General features: G+C 40.2%; 1 long non-coding RNA gene across 2 annotated transcripts; it reads right to left on the bottom strand.

Moving 5' to 3' along the window:
• Window positions 1-272: 272 nt before the first annotated feature.
• On the bottom strand, window positions 273-23164 carry LOC112650275 (uncharacterized). 2 transcript variants are annotated; one of them, XR_003130071.3, is made up of 4 exons: window positions 20548-23164; window positions 7437-7702; window positions 6727-6784; window positions 273-961 (listed from the first exon to the last, which is right to left on the bottom strand). It is a non-coding gene; the product is annotated as an uncharacterized LOC112650275 (long non-coding RNA). The 2 variants fall into 2 exon arrangements; XR_003130070.3 differs by lacking the exon at window positions 20548-23164 and adding an exon at window positions 9511-9945 and having other exon boundaries at window positions 274-961.
• Between the last annotated feature and the right edge of the window lie 2185 nt (window positions 23165-25349).

Genomic DNA, 25349 nt, shown 5'->3' on the forward strand with positions numbered 1-25349 from the left:
AAATTATGAATTATCCATAACATTCTCTTCAACTCAAAGCATCTAACTAAATAGCTAATCATACCTACCATTATTTACTTAAAGCTTGGATTATTCTAAGCACACGGGTAAGCATATCATGAGTGATATCTCATACACTAAGTATCAAAACCAGCAGAGTATGAGTCAAGTAGCATAAGACTATATAATTCTCCCTAGATTTCCTTTGGAGCAAGAACTAGGTCTTATTTGTCTCTGCGTCTGTGAGATGGTACCGGGCTTACAGTGAGCACTCAATAAATCTTAAACTAAATGATCTCAAGCTAGAATGAATTCAAGCAGCGAAAATTCCTCCAAAGAGAAGAAAGTCCTACAATTCTGGCAGTAATTCAGTATTTATTTTTAGCAGTGTAAATGACATCATAGAAAAGTTCTATCCCCTAGAGTATATTATTCTATTTGCTTTAAATATGCCATCTCAGAATACGAAAATCAAAGCCTGAGCCTATTCTAGGATCAGCATTCAATTTGACTTCCTTGCTAAGGGGGGACTTGTCAAGCTTTCCCGCAGCAAGAATAGTCCCCAAAGCACATCCTGCAGATTACCTGTTCTAAGGGACCCTCCTAGGTGGTGTGCACAATCAGCAATGCCCTTGAATGGGTTCTGTGGCAGATGAGAGTGGCTGAGAACGTTTCAACCAGTTTCTTTGCTGGGATACATATTGGAATCTTTACACTGCCCTAGGTACACTGTAAGCCTCCCCCAGAGAGGATCCGGGCTGTGGCATTTCTCAGATTCCTTGGGCAGGGAGTTGCTTTTTCATGATACATCTCGAGAACCGATGTTTTCCTGAACCCACTTTGGGAAGCACTGGCCAAGGTGAGCCGTGCCTCTCCACCTACACCTCCAGTGGCAGTCTTTAGGTTCTGTTTTCCTAATTGGCCATCCATTTGTAGTAGCTGGGACTCTTCTGCTTGTGGTCTAGAATATAAAGAGAAGAGACAAGAAACTGAGTGTTCCAGAATTGTCACTTCTTGAGTACCAGTTTCTGTTGAGGTGGCTTAAGAAATGCCTTCGGAGGCATTGGGAACTATGGCAAAGATGAAAGGATAATTGAGACAAGAGAAACTGAGGACAACCCAGGAGAAGAAGAGAAAAAAGGAAAAGACAACATAATAAGAAGGAATATCTGGTGAGAAGGGAGGTGAAATCACAAACAATTAACACCCACTTTAAGGGCTCCCTGGGTGGCTCAATGGTTTAGCACTGCCTTCGGCCCAGGGAGTGATCCTGGAGTCCTGGTATCGAGTACCTGGGATCGAGTCCTGGGATGGAGTTCTGCATTGGGCTCCCTGCATGGAGCCTGCTTCTCCCTCTGCCTGTGTTTCTGTCTCTCTCTCTCTCTCTCTCTCTGGGTCTCTCATGAATAAATAAATAAAATCTTTAAGAAAAACAAAACAAAACACCCACTTTCCACAGTAACATGGTGGTCCCAGAGTTGAGTTCAACTGAAGCCATTAAAAAGAGGGTGTCCCCGCAGGAGCAGCTGACCAATGGCCTGAAGGTAGCCTTTTCCCTAAGTCCTCAGCCTCTCAGCCTGAGCCTCCTGAGCAAGGGAAGTCATCTACATACTCAACAAACCTTTACCATCCCTGTGATGTCTTCTTAATGTCCCTCACTATCCATTTGGCTCTAGGCTCTCAGATTCATAGCTGTGCAGTGTTCAGGAGGACCTCAGAGGCCACTGTCTAGGCAAGTGACCCTCAGAAATGGGTGTGTGTGAACACTGTTCTTTATCTGAAGAGCATTAAAGGTAAACCACCAACTCACCTTTTCACTGAGGCTTCCTGGCAGGAGGGACAGTCTAGGTGATTTCTTGGCGCCTGTCCACTGTTACTAAAATATTCATATCGCCCTGTATCAGATGCTACCAAGGAATTTGAAATGTTGCCTGCAACAGTGACACCTGGTGGCTGCTATGTCCTACTGCATCCCCTTAAGGCAGGAAATAGGGCCTAGACTATAAGCAACTGATATTTGGTGACAATATAAATTTATTACATAGATTCTGGAAAAGAAATTCAGAAATGTTAAGATTTAACAACTTCCACTCAAAGCTTATGCTTATGCTACTCACTATATTAAAAATTATAACAAAAGAACTATTGTGATATAAGTCCTTGTCCCTACAGGGGACGTAGCCAGGGAAATATCCAATTATTTTGCAAGGGGTACAGTCTGTCTGCAAGTGATATTTTAAGTGAGATTTGTTTTCCATGATCTGCTCCAAAATACCCCTCACCCACACACCTGCTAAATGAGTGGCAGCCAGGTGACCCTGCCCATGCACCGAGACTTTAGAAATGAAATGGACAACATGCATTCTCTCCTGAGAACTGAGGAACTGGGATAATAAAAATAAAAAATAAAAAATAAATAAATAAATAAATAAATAATAAATAAATAAATAAATAAAACATCATTTATCTGGAGAGATGAAGATAGAGCATCCCACGAGGTAGGTAGGCAAAAAGGGCGCAGTATGTGACAAGGTTTTGAGGAATCAGGGCCTAAGTAGATACAGACAAAGAATGTAAACAGCGTGCAAAGAGAATAATGAAGCAGTAAATCAATGGAGGGAGAGACAGACAGAAGCAGCTCCCCTTGGTTTCTGCCCTTCCCTGAGCCTCATTTTTTAAAAATTTCATTTATTTATTTATTTGAGAGAGAGAGTGTGTGCCCATGAGGGAGGGGAGGAGCAGAGGGAGAGGGAGAAGCAGACTGAGCTGAGTAGGAGCCCCACGTGAGGCTCTATCCCATGACCCCAAGATCATGACCTGAGCTAAAACCAAGAGTCAGATGAGTAACCGACTAAGCCACCCAGGTGCCCCGAGTCTAATTTTTCTTTAATTAGAGAAAGAAAAAAAAAAGTCACAGAGGTAACTTGAGTGATTTCCAAGGCACAAAAGGAGGCCTGGATCTCTTAATTAAAATATCAAGTCTTTCTTACAAATCTGAATTGCTTTTCATCCTGCACTAATTCCTCAGTACTCTTGTTGCCTATTTTCCTTATTTATCTTCAGTGCTCACCAGGGCTGATAGAAAGGGCTTTTCAATTGAAACAAGATTGGACACTTTGCTTCCATGTAGTTGCATTAAAGACTCAGCCATCTGAGAAAAATACAACCTAAGGATTTCTCTGTAACTCAGAAAGGCCCAAATCAGTTCTGCTCCGGTGCTTGTTTAGAGTCAAACTGAACACATTCAAATCCACTCACCCATCTTCCCTGTCTTGCCCTCAAGACCCATTCTCCCCCATATTGCCAACTTCCTCCCCAGCACCCAAGCCAGAAAGCTAGGACTCATTCTAGATCCTCTCTCCTGCCCTACATCTGTTCTGGGGTTACCAAATGTGTTTAACTCAGAATTGCAAAACCATAAATCTTAGCCACTCCTCTAGACTGTTTGTGTCCCCCCCAAAATTAATATGTTGAAGCCTAATCTCCAATGTGTTTGTATTTGGAGATAGCGTCACTGGCAGGTTCTTAGGTCATGAGAGTGGAATCCTCAAGAACATGATTAGTGCCCTTATAAAAAGACGCCAAAGAGTTTGCTTGTCCCTCCCTATGAGGGCTGTCTATGAACCAGGAAGACCCTCACTACAATCGCAAACATCTGGATCTTTGACTTCCCAGCCTCCAGAACTATGGGAAATGAATTTCTGTTGTTTAGAAGCCACTCTGTCTAGAATATTCTGGTATAGCAGTCCCAATAGACTATGACAGCCACCAACTTGCTTTGTGTAGTCTTCTTACCTAATGCTTCATTCGCTTGACCTACAACAGGAATGCTTCTTAGATAGTTAACACAAAAACCTAATCAGTTCTACCACCATTGTTGACAGTCAAGACCAACGGGCATTTTTCCTATTGTAAACTGATATAGCTCTAAATCAAAATTGTTCTGGCCTTAAGTCAACGTTTATTTATCCAACATATAATGTGACTAAATAATACACATCAGGCACTCCGCTGGGTATACAGATAACAAATATGAATCAAACACCTTATTTTAAAGAGACATACTTTCAAATAAACTACAATTCGATGGTTGGCATGCTATAATAAATGTCTGGATGAAAAATACCAGGTAACACAGGAAGAAACAATGACTTCTACCTAAAGAACAGAGATGAGAAAAGAATATTAATGTTTAGAATTGAGAGGGTAACACAAAAAAGTGTTAGGAATATAATTTGGGCCTGTTGTAATTTGGGCCTTTCCTTCCCGAAGTAAGAAGGAAAAAAAAATGATCCTAATACATGATGTATGTGAAATAAATCCTAATACATGATTTATCTGATGTGTGACTGACTGCATATAAAATGTAAATAAACATTATTTCCCAGCTAGTCAGTACCCTCCCATAAAAACAGTCACAAAATAGGGGGGAAATGAGATTTGGCTTTCCCAATGGGAAGGTGGTAAGGCCAACAATTCTCTAAGTTCTCTCAATGAGAGGACCTGGAAGCAGAGTGGGTAGTCCATGTGCTGACCTGTCCTCAGGTGCTGTCCTCCACTGACCTGTGCCCCACCCTCAGTCAAAATGTCCTCGATGTTCATATGCTCATGATAATGGACAGAGTATCTGGAAGCCTTGTGTAGAGACAGAGGTGTGCAGGAACAATCTTGCCCACTGACCAAGATAGAACAGAACAAATCAGTGAATCACTGAAGAATTTTTCCGTGGATCAGAGCTGTAGGAAGCAAATAAGCACTGTCACACTGTATTTTCCTTGTTGGTCAGGGTTGTCAAAATGGATACCATGGCAAAAGGAGACAAACAACACAGCATTTTCACACCAAGACCATTTTCTGAGAGGAACAGACAATATACTATGCCCCATGTTTTCTCGTCAGGTCAAGGCCATCGTAGGAGGATGTTGGCCGTACTGATACCTAAGTCATTGTAGACTCTTCCCAGAACTTGCTAGCAGTACAGTTTCTTTACTCTTGCAAACATCACAGTTCCCAGGACATCAAAGACAGTGACTTAGAATCATTCGAAAATAATCCAGAAGAGAAGGAGGGAGAGGCAGTGTCAAAAGTCTTTATTTGAGATGCTACATTGAGTCTGAGGTAAACTAAATCAAGTGACTTTTGGCCTCACCTCTGGAGACGCTATGTCCGCCAGGTAAGGAAGCCATCTTCCTCCCCTGGGGTGAGCATACGACAATTAACAAAGTGATATGGAATTTGAATACAAAATAAATTGTGCTGAATCTCACATATGGTGCCCTAAAAATGTCCAAAATGATGTCATCCAAGGGGGGGGGGGCAGCGCCTGCAATTAGATGGATGAGGAAGAGGCATTTGAGAAAACAGATTAATGATGCCTTTGACACAATCAGCCTGAGAGGAATACTGGTTTCCATGACAACCAAACCACTTAACCTAAATTAACAAAGCTGTTAAAAAAGAAAAACTTAAAAGATGGGGAGGGGAAACCCAGTGCATCCTCTTTGGGGAAATTAAGCAGCCTGTCCCATCAGCGCCTGTGAGAGGTGTGTGTGTGTTAACTACATATCCGCAGGGTGTGTATTCTCTTACACTCCCTGGTTCCCAGTAATTAGTTTTCAGAAGCAGTCCAAAGATGTTGAGAAATTGCAACTAATTAGTGCAGTTTTCTGATAGAACGGCCCTATTATCCTGATGCAGCCTCAGCCAGGCAGCAAGGATAGGGAACAGACAAAAGGCCGCTCTTGCTTTTCCCCAACTTTGTGTTGATGTTCACAACATCTTCCCAGAACCACTTTCTCTAAATCAGGCAGGTCAGGCTGAACTCTGGAATTTCATTTGTGGCAGGGAATCCCTGCTTTTACAGAGAAACGCACAGGCCATTCACGAGACAGTGTTCAAATCAAATAATAGAACATGTATGCATTATTGAATGTCTCCTGTGTCGTGAAAGAAATTGTATTTTCCTGGGCTGCTTTTAAGACAGTGTAGAATTATCCCCCAATTTTTCTGGGTCTGAAACGAACTTGTCTGAGGAGGGGTGGACACAACTGGAGGTGAATCTATCAGAGGGAGGCAAGCAGGGAGAAAGCAGGGCAGTACATCTCTCTTAGCTTGAAATTCTGCATTACTAATTCCAACCCTGGCCCCCCACTCCGACTGAGCCTGAAGATGACTGAAAACGGGGACTTTGCCTCTTTGTTGTCTCTGTTAAAAATATGTCTGTATGGATAGTCGACTGCTGACATACGCAAAAAAGAAAAAAATAGAAGCCCTAAAATATTGAGGCAACTGTCAAGTTTTTGCATTTCTGATAAGTGATTCTCTGATTTTATGAGAAAATAATACGTAAGTATTATAATCAATTAAGTTACAATAAAGTCTTGTTAACACAAGAGTCCTTCCAGTGGATGCCTGAAACCATGGAGTACCAAACCCCACACACGTGATGTGTTTTCCTACATGTACATACCGATGATAAAATTTTATCCATAAAATTAGACACAGCAAGAGATAGATCAACAATAATGACTAATATTAAAGGAGAACGATAATAATATACTGTAATGAAATTTATATGAATGTGATCTCTCTCTCTTAAGATATCTTACTGCACTGTACTCTGCCTTCTTGTGAGATGACGCAGTGAGATGACAAGATGCCCAAGGGATGAGATGAGGTGAGGGCAAGGACATGGGCACCAGGACACAGCATCAGGCTACCACTGACCTTCTGACCATATGTGATATGTCGGGAGGAGGATCGTCTGCTTCCAGCCCAGGGTTGGCTGTGGGTAACGGAAACCTCAGAAAGTGAAACCATGCAAGAGGAGAATAAGTGTATTAAATTTTATGAAAAAAGGATAAGGTGTGAGGATTTTTAAAAATAAATCTCAAGTTTCTATCAAGTCAAATTTTAATAACTCAATCTAAAAGATAGGAAATACGCAGAGTGGATTTTTTTTTTTTTAACAAGGAGTATGTTGCACACCCACACAGCATCTATGCAGGTTTATCTCCTGTTTCACAACTTCGTTGTAAATTTGACTCACATTTTGCTTCCGATGCTGGGGATAAGAGAAACATCACTTTAGCTGAGAAAGAGAGGCACTGTTAATGTGGTAAAAGAAAAAAGTACCTCGTAGCTTAAGTTTTGCCTTGCACTTTTCACATGTCATTGATGACTTTTATTTCTTCCTCCGTATTGTCTGTGCATTTATTCTTCTGTGAGTGTCTCAGAATTTTTCTTAGAACTATTTACCATTTTTAAATTCACCATTTTAAAGTGTATAATTCAGTGGTTTTTAGTAGATTCACAAAGTTGTACAACTATCAACACCATCTACTTGCAAAATATCTTCAGCCCCAAAAAGACATCCTATCTTCCTTCAGAGACACTCCCCAATCCACCTTTCCTCCAGCCTCTGGAGACCAACCTACCTTCTGTGTATTCTGGACATTTCTTCAGAGTAGAATCATGTCGTATGTGGCTTTTGCGTTGGGCTTCTTTCACTTAGTATGATTTTTTTAAGATTTATCTATGTCTCAGTACTTCATTCCTTTTTTAAGTAATATTTCAATGTATCCACATTTAATCCATTCAGCACTGGAAGGACATTTGAGTTCTTCCTACTTTTTCACTATCTAATGCTGCTATGTACAGATTTATGCGTGGCCATATGCTTTTAATTCCCTTAGACATATACCTAGGAATAAAAGCACAATATTTTTGTTTCATGATGTCTTTCCCACAAATTTTTTATTTTTGTTCTTACATTTAAATTCCTATCTATATAAGGATCGGTTTCAGCATTAATCTTTTCCACTGTCCTGTCATTCCTTTTGTAAATACTACGCATTTTCCATTTTAATAGCCTTATGTGTTATTAGCTCATAGAGCAGGTCACTTTTAATTTTTCCTTTCTTAATTTCTCCACTATCATTGCCTTCTTACTCTTCCCTGCCCACTTTACCATCATTTGCCTTGCTACTTAATTGGGAATGGGGAGTCAATTTGGGAAAACTGATCGATATCCTTCACAATATCTCATTTTTCTACCCACCAAACATGGTATCTCTTTTCTTTTATTTTCTCTACCGTATCTCCAATTAAAATGTTGTGGCTTCCCTCACATAGGGCTCACCCATTTCCTATGAAGGAAATAACCCGGATAACTCTAATCTCTGAGTAAGTGTCAGTAGGACTTAGTTGATGAGAGGAAGTTAGCCAAGCATGGTGGACCTGAAGGAAGATCACTCTAGGCACAGCAAATGGTGAGGGCAAAGGCTCTGGGGAAACACAAGTTAGCACATGGGAAGAACGGAGAGAAGGTGAGGACAGCCAGGACAAAGTGAGCAAGAAAAAAAAGAAGAAAAGAAGTCAGACTTAGGCAGATCCCAGAGTAAATAAGGCCTCCGTGGTCATGTAAGGAATGTGGACTTGTGCCTCACACAAATAGGAAGTCATGAGAGATTTTAAACCATGCATTGAGGGCAGCCCAGGTGGCTCAGCGGTTTAGCGCCGCCTTCAGCCCAGGGCCTGATCCTGGAGACCTGGGATCGAGTCCCATTTCAGGCTCCCTGCATGGAGCCTGCTTGTCCCTCTGCCTGTGTCGCTGTCTCTCTCTCATGAATAAATAAATAAAATCTTTTTAAAAAACTAAAAAAAAATAAACCATGCATTGACATGATCTAGAATAAAGGCAGCTGGTGCCCTAGTCCAGTTCGGAAGCGACTCTCTCTATGTGGCCAGCGCCAAGACTGAAGAGCCACAGGAAATACCTGGGTGTGGGGAGAAGCTGGTCCATAAACACTCACCTTTTCTGAGTGGGCTTCTCAGGACCACTAACCCCTCTCACCACCCACAGGCCACCAAACTGCTCGTACACTTATGCTGGAGGCTGGTACTGAAGCCACCAGTACCACCAAAGGGAAGTTCAGATCCCAGGAGTACCCATCACCCCTCTGCCCACTCAAACATCTCTGAAAAAGCCCACATGAGGATAGTAGCCACCAACACTTCTGGAAAAAAGCTGTCAGCAAATACCGTTCCCCAACTACTTATTTATGCTTCTCCCTCAAAGCTGCTACCAGAGGGGATCCCTGGGTGGCTCAGCAGTTTAGCGCCTGCCTTTGGCCCAGGGCGTGATCCTGGAGTCCCGGGATCGAGTCCCACGTCGGGCTCCCGGCATGGAGCCTGCTTCTCCCTCCTCCTCTCTCTCTCTCTCTCGCTCTCTCTCTGTCTATCATGAATAAATAAATAAATCTTAAAAAAAAAAAAAAGCTGCTACCAGAAAGAGCATTGCAAGATGAGGGTTTCCATACATAGAAATGACCCAGAAGTCACTGAAATCACCCACAAGCCCTCAGGGGTTTGTCGTGGCCTCTTATCCAGCTGGAAGCTGCCATCTTCACAGCAGTTATAGCCTTGACCTCATTCCTTGCTGTTTCCCCAACTGTAAACCACAGCAGGCACACAAGCACAGGAAGTACCACCGCGCTCCCGTCCTCTCACCTGGCAAAGAAGCTGAAGCTGCTGCCAGGCTAAGCAGGCCTCTCCACAGTTTAATCTGTTTCAAATTCTAGAGAATTGTTATTCAGATGCATCCTAACCGCCTTCTAGTAGGCCTTCCTGAACTGAAGAAGCCTGAAAGCTAAAAACTACATTTCCCAGATATCCTTGCAGCTACAGATCCAGGCACGAATTCAGTTGGACACCCTAACAGGAACTTGAAGGCAGAAGTGAGGCAGACCCATCTTCCTGTAATTGGGGGCTGTTTCCCCTGGCAAGTGAGTCGTAGAGACAAGGATTTTTCTGCAGCAGGGTTGTGTGTACCATATCTAAAGGGCAGGTGACTTCCTGATACCAGGATTACAGCTACACAGCATGATTTTTAACTCAAGGTTAAATGTGGTAGCCTCTTAATTCTCCACCTTCTCCACCTTAATTCTCCACTTCCTGAAGTCACCTTCCTGACTCCTGCTGAGTCGCTTCTTTTTGTCTTCTGGAGTCATTTCTGGATGCCCAGCCTGGAACCTACTTGTCCAACCATTCCAGTCATTTCATAAGCACCTGGTTTCCTGGACAATGTCTTATTCTTCTTAAAGTACCTAGAATGCTGGGACGCCTGAGTGGCTCAGCGGTTGAGCATCTGCCTTCGGCTCAAGGCTCGTGATCCCAGGGTCCTGGAATCAAGGCCTGCATTGAGCTCCTTGCAGGGAGCCTGTCTTTCCCTCTGCCTATGTCTCTGCCTCTCTCTCTCTCTCTCTCTCTGGGTCTCTCATGAATAAATAAGGGTTAAAAAAAAAAAAGTACCTAGAGTGCTGAGAGAGAGAAACCAAGAAATAGACTCATAATTATAGAGAACAAGCTGATGGTTACCAGAGGGGTGACAGGTGCAGTGGGGTAAAACAGGTGATGGGGATTAAGGAGTGCACTTGTCATGATGAGCATGAATGATGTATGGAATTGTTGGATCACTATTTGAATACCTGAAATTAATGTAACACTATATATTAACTAATGTGAGGTGAAATAGAAACTTTAAAAATAATTTAAAATTTTAAATAAAAACACTTCTATGTTAAATAAAAGTACCTAGAACGCTTTCTGTTGGACCCCATCTGATATTCAAAGAGCAACAAGCAACCATAAGAGAATCAGCAAGGGAGTTATCTCCTCGGCAATCCCACACCACCTATTCACTAGGCTAGTAGGTCTATTTTGCAAGGATTACTGTCCTAGAGAGGAAATTGCCTACCTCTCCTTGTCTACGCTCAGACTTAGTCATCTATCAAACCTGAAGGAGCCTCCAAGCTTCTCTTCTCTTCTCTGGCTCTTCTATGTATTCTACATATTAAATGCCCATGCTTTGCCAAGGCTGTTTGTAAGAGATTACAAAAGTTCTCAAAGTACCCCAAAGCAAATTCTTGGTATAACAGTAATCATGGCAGGGACCAGGAAGTAGCCATCCAATTGTCCCTACAGATCAAATCTATGTTAACTCTGAAAGAGGAAATGAGCACTTGAGTGTTTTGCTCCAAATGGAGTACAGCAGAAGTGGACTTGGGTGTCTGCCTGAACCTGCTGCCTCTCTCTGCAGCTCTAAAACCAAAAGAAGACTTTCAGCAGTGCAGCCTCCTCCCAAGAGATGAACATCATGCAGCCTAAGGCAGGTGGAAATGTGGGAAAGCCATAGGGCAGCCCATCTAATCTTGAAGTGAAATGTTTCTGCAGAAAGCACACACTCTACATGTGTGTGTCCATGTGTGTGTATACACATATATGCATGTATACACACTTTATATTGGTAGGGTCCTTATGAGGGGAAAATAAGGGGGCACCTAGGAGGCTCTTTCAGTCAGGAGTCTGCCTTTGGCTCAGGTCATGATCTCAGGATCCTGGGATCCAGCCCTACGTCGGCTCAGTTCAGCAGGGAGTCAGCTTCTCCCCCTCCGTCTCTCCCTCTCCCTCTCTCTCAAGTAAATAAATAACACTTTTTAAAAAATAAAAGAGGGGAAAAATATCTCCTGGAGCCTTAGAATTCCAAGCAAATGCTACCTGGCAATGGAGACTTTTTCCTTTGGCTAACAGGCTGCCATCTGAATTGGTTTAAGTCTATCTATAGGTTTTAACATACAAAATAAATTATAGATACATATATGATATGATATGATATATGATATGATATGATATAGATATAGATGAGATACCTCAAGTTCATTAAAGTAGAGTGAGTTTAATTCTGTTAAATTAGGAATGAAACTTTTTTTCAAAAGATTTTTATTTATTTATTCATGAGAGACAAAGAGAGAGAGGCAGAGACACAGGAAGAGGTAGAGTCAGGCTTCCTGCACGGAGCCTGATGAGATACTCCATCCCAGGACCCCGGGATCACAGCCTGAACTAAAGGCAGACATTCAACTGCTGAGCCACCCAGCACCCCAAAACTGGGTTTTTGAGAGGACTGGTTGGGTGTATCCCTGTGGTCTGCCCTTCTGAAAACTCAGCCACTCTAAATAAGTGCCATGATGACCGCTAGTCTCTCTCACTCAGAAGGATACCATCAGCCTTCCCCTAGGGCATCCTGAGATAACAGACTCACTGTGGTCCAGGCTGCTATGTGACCTGCCCAAAGTTCCTCTGACAGGAGTCCTCATGGAGTCAAGGAGTAGAGGTTGATGATGGTAAAAATAGTTTCATTTAACGTATATCTGATGATCTGGGTTCTCGGAGTCAGGCTTACTCAGAAAGGAAGGCTTGGAACTAAGAAGCAAACAACTATGTCCAAGGGCAACTGCCAGGAAATGTTACATGATGGCCTTTCCCCAAAAGGATGGGATGTCCTAGATGTAGACGATCTACTCTATTCTCAACATTTCAATTTTGGTATCTGTGTTTTGTTTTGTAAATAGTCATTTTCACTCTTTTGATGCTGCATAATTGCCTATAGTTTTAAACGTTTCTTGCCTCAGTAGGTGTCAGCATTATCTGAATGATTTAGTATAACAAAACAAAATATATTGTAGAGAAGAAAGTGTACATTTGTTTAATGACACAATAACAGCCACCGCAACCATCAACCGTCTACATTAGACATGAGTTAGAGTCTAACTAAACCCAGGGACTTGAGGAAAGGACAAAAGGCCCTAGAAAGTTCCCAGCTTTTTGTCTATTCAGCAGCCTATAAAGACTGGAAGCATGACTTACCTTCATAAACATGAGTGCCAGAGCAAGGTCTAACAATCTCCTTCAGTCCTATGAAATTCTGTTTTCAGGGCTCTTACTAAATAAAAGTCTATGCTACAGTGCAAAACAAGGAAGCCCAGGAGACAACTTGGAAACCCAGTTGGAGTGCCATCACCAGCTCTACTCATGAACTATCTATGTCATCCTGTAGCTACATGTCCAACAAAGACAGGAAAGGAAGCAGCCTTAGCTTCATTTCCAGGTCCTCCCCCAGGAAGGACCACTGCCAGAAAAGCTAAGAGCAGCTGGAGAGTCAGGGATTGCTCACAAAATTCACGGGAGAGCCAACAAAAGGCAGCAATGAGAGGACAGATGCTAGAGGCCATCTGGAGAAAGAAATTGCTGGTCTTGGAATGGAAGACTTTTCCCTTTGAACTAAGCTTTACAAACCACGTTTCCTTCAGAGGGCAGAAGATTGCTCAAATAAATCAAGAAATCAACTTTATGGCGAAACAGGTGAAAAGGGAAAAGGTGAAATCAAATATCTCATGCATCCTAAGATTCTGGAAGACTTCCAGGGGAAATGAAAATTGAACATTTACTATTAATGGAAAAATCACTATAAGGAATATGGAAAAAAGAGAGTTTATCTAGAAGGAAAGATGAGATAGTCATTGAACTTGTACTTTCCTATGGTTTGATGTTTATTAAGTATGAGCCACGAAGATGGCCTCTAAGCCTAGGAGATTTTGTTGACCTGATATTGACTTGTTGCTCAATAACCAACAGCAGGCATGGGGTTTTAACATCAATAACTAGTAATTTGTGCTCCCTTGGTCTGAAAATTCTGTATAATATCATCCACCAATGACATGGATTTTGTTAATCAAAATCTTAGACACTTACTGTTCTTTAATGCATGTGAGTAAAGTAAGGCTATGGACACAGAATTCATCTAAAAAGATGAGGAAGGCATCCTGGAGGCATAGAGAGATACATCAATCTGAAATACTGTCCCTCCCCACAAACCCCACCATCACACTTTCTACTTATTGGGTGCCTCCTCCCCACTCCACAACCAAAAATCTCAGAACCACTACACTCAACCATGCCATGGCCAGTACTCCGTACACAGATTAGCTGAGGGACAGCTTCTGGTCCTGAAAAATGAATGAAACCTGGTGGCCAAACTGTCCTTGTTCTCCAGGTGAGCTGAACCTCCTCAGATGGTTCCAACAGAAGATTCCTTTCCAACAGCCAGTTTCATTGACAGGGAATAGCATGCAGCTATATTAAAAAGCAGCATTTAAAAACAAAACAAAACAAAATAAATAAAATAAAATAAAATAAAATAAAATAAAATGAAGCATTCATTTTTCTGATGGACAATCACTAAGTTCCCTTGTAGTGTCAAACTTTGCCCAATTTGGCCTTAGGAAGATCACCTGATTGAGAAGCAGTGGAGGAGGAATGCGTCCTGCTCTTACTGGATAAAAATCCCCAATGGATATTAGGAAAAAAGATTCTCCCAAAGCACTGGAATGTCAAAACATACATATTTCCTACTAGATTAATGAGCACTATAAATATTTACATGATCCACAGATGGATCTAACTTGTAGGAGGAGTACAGGAACAGTGGAAGAAATGGACAGATACCGAGTAAAGGTAGATTTCTTAGTATTTGCAAAAAATGCTAAGTATATTATCATAAGTTTAATAAGTATATTGAGCATATTATATATTATAATAGATATATATTATATTTACATATACTAAGTGTATAACATATTATTATTAAAATAATTATGCTGCAATCATTTCTTTAAAAACTGCTTGTTTGAAAAGATTCCCTCTCTTATCAGAGAAGCTATCTTATGAACAAGAGACAGAGGGTTTAGTTCCATCCCTACATCCATTCCATTTTTGCCACTTTCATCTCCATGTTCACCCACAGTTCACCAAATAAACATTTGCCAAATGAAGATAATGGAGGGAAATAAGGAAAATACTTGGTGCCTCAGGCTTTAAAAGATCATACACTTTAAATATGGATTTTAAGAAGCTTTAGTGCTATAAATAACTTCAGCCCAAAAAAATGAAAAGAAAAAACATTTCCTCTTTTAATGAAGAAAAATATAAAGTCTGCAAAATATTAAAATAACTCTACTTTTAGTCTCAACATAGAAGTGTTTTGTTTAAAGCTATTAATAGTTTACTAACATGAACCATTAAGTGAAGAAAAGGAGAAAAATAAAATGGAAATTTTTAGGGCTAGAATGAGATCTTCTTAATTTCCATTTAATATTTGGGTAGGAACAATTCTTAGAAATGATCACAAACACAATAATTACTGGCTTAATCCTAAATAGATTTGCAGTCATTTCTTTTCATGTTATTTTTGGCATGCTGGCTGTGGTGGTGGCATGCCATAATGTTGATATAACTGGTTTCTCAGAAAACAAGATTTGTGACAATTTGCTCCATTCTGCTCCAGAGACAATCTGAGGCTTTCAAAAGGGGCTAAAAATGCACACAAATCTTCCCCCTCACAGCTGCTTCTTGTTTAACATTGTCAAATTTTCTTAATTAAAATTTCAGATTTTATGCTTGGTGTTTTTTCTCCCCTTTAGCTCAAATGCCATTCTGCCCCTTTAAAAGGCTGCAAAAAAAAAAAAAAAAAAAAAAAAAAAAAAGCCAGGTAAAGGCCTCATTTTACTGGAAGAGCTCATTTTTAAGTTTATCCTTAATATTATTCATCTGTATTAATTTTATTTGAGCCCCAATAGGCTCAATTAAGCTTTGAGAATGCGTAGAGCATGTAATTCACCCCAAATCATAATTATTGATGAAATATCACAGTCACTCCCTGAATCCTCCTTATAAAAGTCTCCAGTCCTATGGCTTTCGACACCAGCTGTATGCAGAGAACTCTCAATTTATTACCTCAACCCAAGCCTCTCCTCCAAATTCCAGAGTCTCTTATCCAACTGCCCCCCTCAATATCAAGACATCTCAAGTTCATTCTGTCCAAGTCTGATTTCTGAGTATCCCCCCAAATCTGTTTCATCTGTCACTTACCCTATCTCTATAGAGGCAATTACATCCTTCCGGTCGACCAGGTCCAAACCCAAAACATCACACTCTGGTCTGAATCACCATTACCTCTTTTTTTTTTTTTAATTTAAATTCAATTTAGTCAACATATACAGTATTATTAGTTTCAGGGGTAGAATTCAGTGATTCATCAGTTATATATAACATCCTGTGCTCATATCAAGTGTCCTCCTTAATGCCCATCAACTAGTTACCTCATCTCCCACCTACCTCCCTTCCAGCAACCTTTTCTCTGTGTTTCTTATAGTTAAGAGTCTCTTATGGTTTGTCTCCTTCTGTGTTTTCACTTTATTTTCCCTTCCCCTATGTTCATCTGTTTTGTTTCTTAAATTCCACATATGAATGAAACCATATGGTATTTGTCTTTCTCTGACTTATTTCACTTAGCATAACCCTCTAGCTCCATTCACATCATTGCAAATGGCAAGATTTCTCCCTTTCTGATGGCAGAGTAATATTCCATAGTGTGTGTGTGTGTGTGTGTGTGTGTGTGTGTACCACATTTTCTTTATCCATTTATCTGTCAATGGACATCTGTGCTCTTTCCATAGTTTAGCTATTGTGAACATTACTGTTATAAACATTGGAGTGCAGATACCCCTTTGAATTACTATACTTGTATACTTTGATAAATACCTAGTAGTGGGGATGCCTCGGTGGCTCAGTGGTTGAATACCTGCCTTCAACTCAGGGTGTGATCTCAGAGTCCCGGGATCGAGTCCCACATCAAGCTCCCTGCATGGAGCCTACTTCTCCCTCCACCTTTGTCTCTGCCTCTCTCTCTCAGTGTCTCTCATGAATAAATAAATAAATAAATAAATAAATAAATAAATAAATAAATAAATAAATTAAAAATAAATAAATAAATACCTAGTAGTGAAATTGCCAGGTCATAGGGCAGCTCTATTTTTAACTTTTTAAAAAAGATTATATTTATTTATTCATGAGACACACACACACAGAGAGAGAGAGAGAGAGAGAGAGAGAGAGAGAGGCAGAGACACAGGCAGAGGAAGAAGCGGGCTCCATGTAGGGAGCCTGAGGCAGGACTCGATCCCGGGACTCCAGGATCACGCCATGGGCCAAAGGCAGGTGCTAAACGGCTAAGCCACCCAGGCCTCTCTATTTTTAACTTTTTGAGGAGTCTCCATACTGCTTCCCAGAGTGACTGTTCCAGTTTGCCTTCCCACTAACAGTGTAAGAGGGTTCCCCTTTCTTCGCATCCCTGCCAAACATCTGTTGTTTCCTGCACTGTTAATTTCAGTCATTCTGACAGGGGTGACACGGTATCACATTGTGGTTTTGATTTCTATTTCCCTGAAAATGATGTTGAGCATTTTTCATGTGTCTATTGGGCATCTCTATGTCTTCTTTGGAAAAAAGTCTGTTTATGTCTTTTGCCCATTTCTTGACTGGATTTTTTTGGTTTTTTTTGGTATTGAGTTTGATAAGTTCTCTATAGACTTTGGATACTAGCCCTTTACCTGATATGTCATTTGTAAGTATCTTCTCCCATTCCATAGATTGTCTTTTAGTTTTGTTGATTGTTTCCTTTGGTATGCAAAAGCTTTTTATTCTGATGAAGTCCCAAAAGTTCATTTTTGGTTTTGTTTCCCTTGCCTTTGGAGATGTGTCTAGCAAGAAGTTGCCATAACTGAGCCACCATTATCTCTTGTCTGGATCACTACAATGGCCCCCCGTCTCTCTGTTTCTGCCCTTATCCACCTCACTCTATCCTCAAAATGGAACCCAGGGTAATCTTTTCAAATCATAAGTCAGCTCACATCACTCCTTTGCCGAAAACTCTGCAGTGGACCCTCTTTTCAGTCAGGGTAATAGCCAAAGTTCTTTAAATGGCCCCCTCACCTCATGAACATACCTTATAAACCTACCATTGGGAGACAATTCCCCACGGGTCTCTTGCTTTTCTGCACATCTTGCAAGAAGAAATACTTTGTTCCAGACAACCTTTTCAAAAATATTTGGATAGCAAGCAGCTTTGGAAAATAGAGCATCTCCTTCCAGAGCTGAGAGCAGTTTGCTTACTCTCCAGTGTGAAAAAGATCATGTCTCTCTCCATGCAAAGGGCAGGCAGGTTTCCTTATAGTCCATTATAAGAGACTCATGGTACCCTGCCTGTGGCACAAACCCATTGGGCATGTTGCATCCACTTGGCGCTTCACATCGCCTCCCTGAGACATGGAGGGCAAGGGGAACTGATGTAAATATGCTGCTGTCATGCTGCTTGTTGTGCCATGAATAATGATAAGTCTCATGCCTTCTGCCAGAATCCACAAAACAGTGCAGGCTAAACTTGTTATCTTGCAAATAGCAAAATTTCAGCCCCTACACAACCCTGAACACCTATCTGACCCATCTCCTACTATCATCCCCTCACTCACTTTGGCTCAGCCACACTACTTGCTGTTCTTTGATTACATTTGGCACATTCCTCTCTTAAGGCCTTTCTCCTGGCCTTTGTTGTCTGCCTGAAATACCCTTCCCCCAGATATCTAGTTAGTTCCTTCCTCTTTGCCAAGTCTCTGCTCTTATTTCACCTTCCCAATGGGGCCGACTCTAATTATCTCATTTAAAATTGCAACTGACCCTCCTTCCTTCCTCAACATTCCCAGTTCCCTTTATTGGCTCTAATTTTTCTTTTTCTTCACCACACATATCACTTTCTATATACTGGAGGGTCAGCAAATGTTTTCTTGAGGGCCAGATAATAAATATTTTAAATCTATGGGCCTAAAGGTCTCTCTCGCAACTACAGATGGTCCCAATTTAACAATAGTTCGATTTACAATTTTTTTAGTTTACAATGATGCAAAAACAATGAGCATGCGGTATAAACTGTACTTGGAATTTTGAATTTTGACCTCTTCCCAGGCAGATGCTGGAAAGTGACAGTGATCCGCAGTTGCCAGTCATGTGATCATGAGGGTAAACAACTGATAACTTACAACCATTCTGTACCCATATAGCCATTCTGTTTTCTGCTTTCAGTATGTATTACATGAGATGTTCAATACTTTATTATAAAATAGGCTTTGTGTTAATTCTGCCCAACTGTAGGCTAATCCAAGTGCTCCTAGCATGCTTAAGGTAGGTTAGGCTAAGTTATGATGTTGAGTAGGTTAGATTTTTTTTTTTAGTAAGTTAGATATATTAAATGTATTTTTAACTTGGAATATTTCCAATTTATAATGCATTTACTGGGTATAATCCCATTGTAAGTCAAGGAAGATCTTTACTCAAGTTTGCCACTGTGGTAGCAAAGCAGCCATAGGTAATACATACATGAACAGGCATGGTCATGTTCTAGTTATCACTTTATTTACAAAAATACACAGTTGGCCTGTAAGCTTTAAATTGCCAACCTCTGTATTATATAATTTAGTTATCACATTTACTGTTTGCCTTATCCCACTAAAATATAAGAAATTATCCAAGAAATTATCCACCAAAGAAAAGTACAATCAGAGAACACATACTTGTAGATCAATTTTCAAATAACCTAAACCAGAATTATATTTGAACTCACAGACAATATTTGAGATAGACAAAGTCAAGTAAATCTAACTTCATAATGATCCCTTCCCCTTAACTATCCATCCCACTTATGAGTCAATAGGGACAAACTTTCCAGCCCAGTTTGTTCCAAATGAGCCTGTTCCTTGGTCACAGTTATTTGACAGGAGGTTCAGAACCTCTCCCAAGCTATACTGATAATCCTCCTTCCCTTGGAACATATGCTGAGAAAGCCAGTCATCTCTGTAAGGCTGGAAATGGGACATGTAAGTTTAAAACTATAGACACATGTGATAGAAATGTACTTAGCTTCAACGTGGATGGAACTGGAGGGTATTATGCTGAGTGAAGTAAGTCAGTCGGAGAAGGACAAACATTATATGTTCTCATTCATTTGGGGAATATAAATAATAGTGAAAGGGAATATAAGGGAAGGGAGAAGAAATGTGTGGGAAATATCAGAAAGGGAGACAGAACGTAAAGACTGCTAACTCTGGGAAACGAACTAGGGGTGGTAGAAGGGGAGGAAGGCGGGGGGTGGGAGTGAATGGGTGACGGGCACTGGGGGTTATTCTGTATGTTAGTAAATTGAACACCAATAAAAAATTTTTAAAAAATGTACTTAGCTGTCCCCTTGAAACTGGGCATAACCACATGACTTGCTTAGAACAATGAAACATGAATGGAAATGATACATGTAAAAGATCTGAATGAAAGCCCTAAAAGCCAGTGTGCTTTTTAACAAATGGTGATGGGATAATTGGACACTCACATGCAAAAGAATAAAGTTGAACTTCTACTTCACATAATACACAAAAATCAACTCAATATGGACCAAAGATCTAAATGTTAGAGCTACAATTATAAAACTCTAAGAAGAAAACATAGAAGTCTTTGTGACAAAGAATTAGACAATGGTTTCTTAGATATGACATAAAAATCATAAGCAGCCAAAAAAAAAGTTAAACTGTACTTCATCTGTGTCAAAGGACACTATCAAAAAAATGAAAAGACAACTCCTAGAATGGGAGAAAATACTTGCAAATCATATTCAGGCAAACCTGTAGATCTTGCAGATTCAGTTCCAGACCACTGTAATAAGGCAAGTCAAATATTTTTTTGGTTCCCAGAGCATATACAAGTTATGTTAACACTGTACTGTAATCTATTAAGTGTGCAATAGCATTATGTCTAAAAAAGCAATGTACATACCTTAATTAAAAAATATTTGCTTGCTGAAAAATGCTAACCACCATCTGGGTTTCAGAGTCATAATCTTTTTTGCTGGTGGAGGGTCTTGCCTCGATGTTGATGGCTGCTAAATGATCAGGGTGATGGTTGCTGTGGAAATTTCTTCAAATAAGATGACAATGAAGTTTGCCTCATTGATTGACCCTCCCTTTCATAAACAATTTCTCTGTAGTATTTAAGTCATAGTAGAACTTTGTTCAAAATTGGAGACAATCCTCTCAAACCTTACTGCTGCCTTATCAACTACGTTTATGTAATATTCTAAATTCTTTCTTGGAATTTTAACAATCTTCACAGCATCTTCACAGGAGTAGATTCCATCTCAAGAAACCACCTTATTTGCTCATCCATAGGAAGCAACTCCTCAACCATTAAAATTTTATAATGAGGGGCGCCTGGATGGCTCAGTTGGTTAAGCCTCTGACTCTTAATTGCAGCTTAGGTCATGATCTCAGGGTTGTGAGATCAAGTCCTACATCATGCTCACATGCTAGGAGTGGAGCCTGCTTAAGATTCGCTCTCTCCCTCTCCCTCTGCCCTTCCACACCCCCTCACCTCTCTCCCTTAAAAAAAAAATTATCGGGATCCCTGGGTGGCGCAGCGGTTTGGCGCCTGCCTTTGGCCCAGGGCGCGATCCTGGAGACCTGGGATTGAATCCCACGTCGGGCTCCTGGTGCATGGAGCCTGCTTCTCTCTCTGCCTCTCTCTCTCTGTGTGACTATCATAAATAAATAAAAATTTATTTTAAAAAAATTATCGTGAAATTGCATCAGTTCAGTCACATCTTCAGATATTCAGATATCTTCAGGCCCCACTTCTAATTATTTGAGTTCCCTTACTATTTCTACCATATCTGCAGTTACCTCCTCTTCTGAAATCTTGAGCTGGTCAAAGTCATCCATGAGAGTTGGAGTCCACTTCCAAACTCTTGTTCATGTTGATATTTTAATCTCTTTCCATGAACCATGAATACTCTTAATGGCATTTAGAATGGTGACTCTTTCCTAGGTTTTCAATTTACTTTCCCAGAGCCACCAGAGCAATCATTATCTATGGCACCTATTGCCTTTTTACAAAATGTATTTCTTAAATTGTAAGATTTGAAAGTCAAATGAATCCTTGATCTATAGGCTGCAGAGTGGATGCTGTATTAGCAGACATGAAAAAACATTAACCTCATTGTCCATTTCCATCAGAGCTCTTCAGTGACCCGGTGGATTGTTAATGAGCAGTAATATTTTGAAAGGAATCTTTTTTTCTGAGCAGCAGGTCTCAAAAGTGGGCTGACAATAGTAAATCATGTTGTGAACAGATGTGCTGCCAGCCAGACTTTGCTGTTCCACTTAGAGGGTAAAGACAGAGAAGAATTAGCATAATTCCTCAAGGCACTAGGCTTTTTGGTGTAGTAAATAGCTTCAATGTAGAGTCACCAGCTGCAGTAGCCTGTCCCTTGAAACTTTGAAGGCAGGCCGTGACTTTTCTCCAGCTATGAACGTCCTAGATGGCATCTTCTTCCAACAGAGGGCTGTTCAATCTACACCGAAAACGTGTAGTGGAGCCACCTTTCTTAATGATCTTAGCCAGATCTTCTGGATAATGTGCTGCAGCTTCTACATCTATAGTACTTGCTGCTTCACCTTGGTACTTATATGTCATAGAGATGGCTTCTTTCCTTCAACCTCATGAACCAGCCTCTTCTAGCTTCAAGTTTTTTTTCTGCAGTTCCCTCACCTCTCTCAGCCTTCACAGAATTGAAGACAGTTAAGACTTTGCTCTGGATTAGGGTTTGGCATAAGGGAATGTCATGGCTGGCTGAATCTTCTCTCCAGACCACTGAAACCTTCTCTATCTCAGCAGTAGGGCTATTTCATTTTATCATGCATGCGTTCACTTTGAGTATCACTTTTAATTTCTTTCAAGAACTTCTCCTTTGCATTCACAGCTTGGCTGTTTGGCATTAAGAGACCTAGCTTCCAGCATATCTCAGCTTTTGACATGCCTTCCTCACTAAGCTTGTTTCTAGTTTTTTATTTAAAGTGAGAGACATGTGATTCTCCCTTTCATTTGAACACTTAGAGGCCATTGTAGGGTTACTGATTGGCCTGATTTCAACATTGTTGTGTATCTCCTCACGGAGGCCTGGAGAGAGTGAGAGAGACAGGGAATGGCTGGCAGGTGGAGCAGTCAGAGCACACACAACATTTATCAAGTTTGTTATCTTATATAGGTGGGTTTGTGGCACCCCAAAACAGTCACAACAGTAACATTAAAGATTACTAATTATAGATCATCATGACAAATAATAATTGTGAACAAGTTTGAACCACTGAGTCACCAAAATGTGACACAGAGACACAAAGTGAGCAAATAGTGTTGGAAAAATGGTGCCAATAGACTTACCTGATGCCACAAACCTTCAATTAGTAAAAAACATCGTATCTGTGAAGGGCAGTAAAGCGAAGCACAACAAAGCATGCCTATGTCTGATAAAGGTCTACTATCCAGTTTAAATAAAGAACTTTTACAACTAAACAATAAAGAGACAATGACATTTAAAAATGAGTAAAGAAAAATGAATGAATGAATGAATGAATGAATGAATGAATAAATAAATAAATAAGAGTAAAGAATTGGGGTGCCTGAGTGGCTCAGTCAGTGTAGCATCCAACTCTTACTTTCAGCTCAGATCATGATCTCCGGGTCATGAGACTGAACCCTGTGGAATCTGCTTCAGATTCTCTCTCCCTCTCCTTCTGCACCCCCCATTCACATGCACTCTCTCTTTCAAAAACAAATAAAATCTTTTTTTAAAAATGAGTAAGGAATTTAAATGAATGTTTCTCTCCAAAGAAGATGTATAAATGGCTAGGAAACATATGAAAGGATGCCCCAAAACAGTAGACATTAGAGAAATGCTAATCAAAGTTGTGATGCGCTACCACCAGGATAGCTATAATCAAAAATTAAAAAAGAACTTAGCGAAGATGTAAAGAAACTGGAACCCTCATATGTTGATTGTGGAAATGTAATGTAGTATGGATACTTTGGAAATAGTTTGGCAATTCCTCAAAAAGTTAAATGTATAGGGATGCCTGGGTGGCTCAGTTGGTTAAGTGTCTCTCTTCAGCTCAGGTCATAATCTCCAGATCCTGGGATCAAGCCATGAATCTGGCTCCCCATTCAGCAGAGAGTCTGCTTTTCTCTCTGTCCCTCCATCCCCTCTTGTGTTCTCTCTCAAATAAATAAAATATTAAAGAGAAGTTAAATGTACAATTACATATGACCCAGCAATTCCACTTCTAGGTACATATATAAGAAAATTGAAACCATATGTATGTGCAAAAACTCACACAGGAATGTTCCAGCAGCATTATTCATAATAGCCTAGTAGTGAAAATAGCATAATAGCCTAATAGTGGAAATATCCCAAATGTCCCTCAGCTAGTAAACAAAGAAAATGTGGAATAGAAGTTTAGAACAATAGAATGCTATTCAGCCATAAAAAGGAATAAAGTACTGATACATGCTACATCATGGATGGAACTTGAAAACATTATGCTAAATAAAAGAAGCCAGTCACCAAAGGCCATATATTTATATTATTATATTCATATGAAATATCTAGAATAGTCAAATCCACACAGACAGAAATTAGATTAGTGGTTGCTAGGGGATAGGAGGAAGAGGGAATCAGAATAGACTGCTAATGGGTACAGTATTCTTCTTCTTCTTCTTCTTCTTCTTCTTCTTCTTCTTCTTCTTCTTTTTAACAGGACTTCTTTTAGAGTGATGAAAATGTTCTGGACTTGTCAGTGGTGATGACTGTATGACATAGTGACTACACTAAAAAAATACACTGAATTGTATACATTTAATTTTGCACTTTACCATAGTGAATTTTATGTTATGTGAATTATATCTCAATTTTAAAACAACAACATACAAAAAACCCCAATGAGATACCACTTCACAATATAAGACAGTTAAAATAAAGACTAATGATACCAAGCATTGGAAGATATGGAAATGGGAGCCTGCCTACATTGCTCGTGGGAATGCAAAATGGTACTGCCCATTTGGAAGATAGGAAATTTTCTAAAAAGTTAAACATATACTTATTTATGACCCAGGAATTCCACTCCTTGTTATCTATCTACCCAATAGAAATGAAAACGTATGTCCACACAAAGACATGAATGTGAATGTTCATAATGGTGTCATTCATGAAAGCTCAAACCTAGAAAAATCCAAGTCCATCGGCTGGTGAATGGTAACCCAACATATGGTATGTTTCATACAATGGAATATAATTCAACAATAAAAATGAACTACAAATATATCCAACATGGATGTATGTCAAAAACATTAAGTGAAAGCCTAAAACCACAGACTATGTATTGTATAATTCCACTTATATAAATTTTGTATTAAAGGCAAGATTATAGAGACAAAATGTCATTGTTTGCCTGGGGCCAGGGAGTCCAGAGTGGAGATTGACATCAAATAGGGCAAGAGGCAACTTTCTAAGGTGAGTGCAGTGGTTCTGAAGCTCAACTGTGATTATGGTTGCACAAAACTATGCATTCCCTAAATGAAGACTTGTATATTTAAAAGGAGTAAACTTGATGGTATTTAAATTATACCTCAATAAGGCATTTAAAACAAACAAACAAACAATGTTAGGGAGCCAAATTCCTTTTCCTTTGCCATGGTGATGAATATCATTCCAGATGGTGGAGGTTCCAACGGCCTCCATAATGTGG

This window comes from Canis lupus, chromosome 11, assembly GCF_003254725.2.
Source record: "Canis lupus dingo isolate Sandy chromosome 11, ASM325472v2, whole genome shotgun sequence".
NCBI classification, from domain to species: Eukaryota; Metazoa; Chordata; class Mammalia; order Carnivora; family Canidae; genus Canis; species Canis lupus.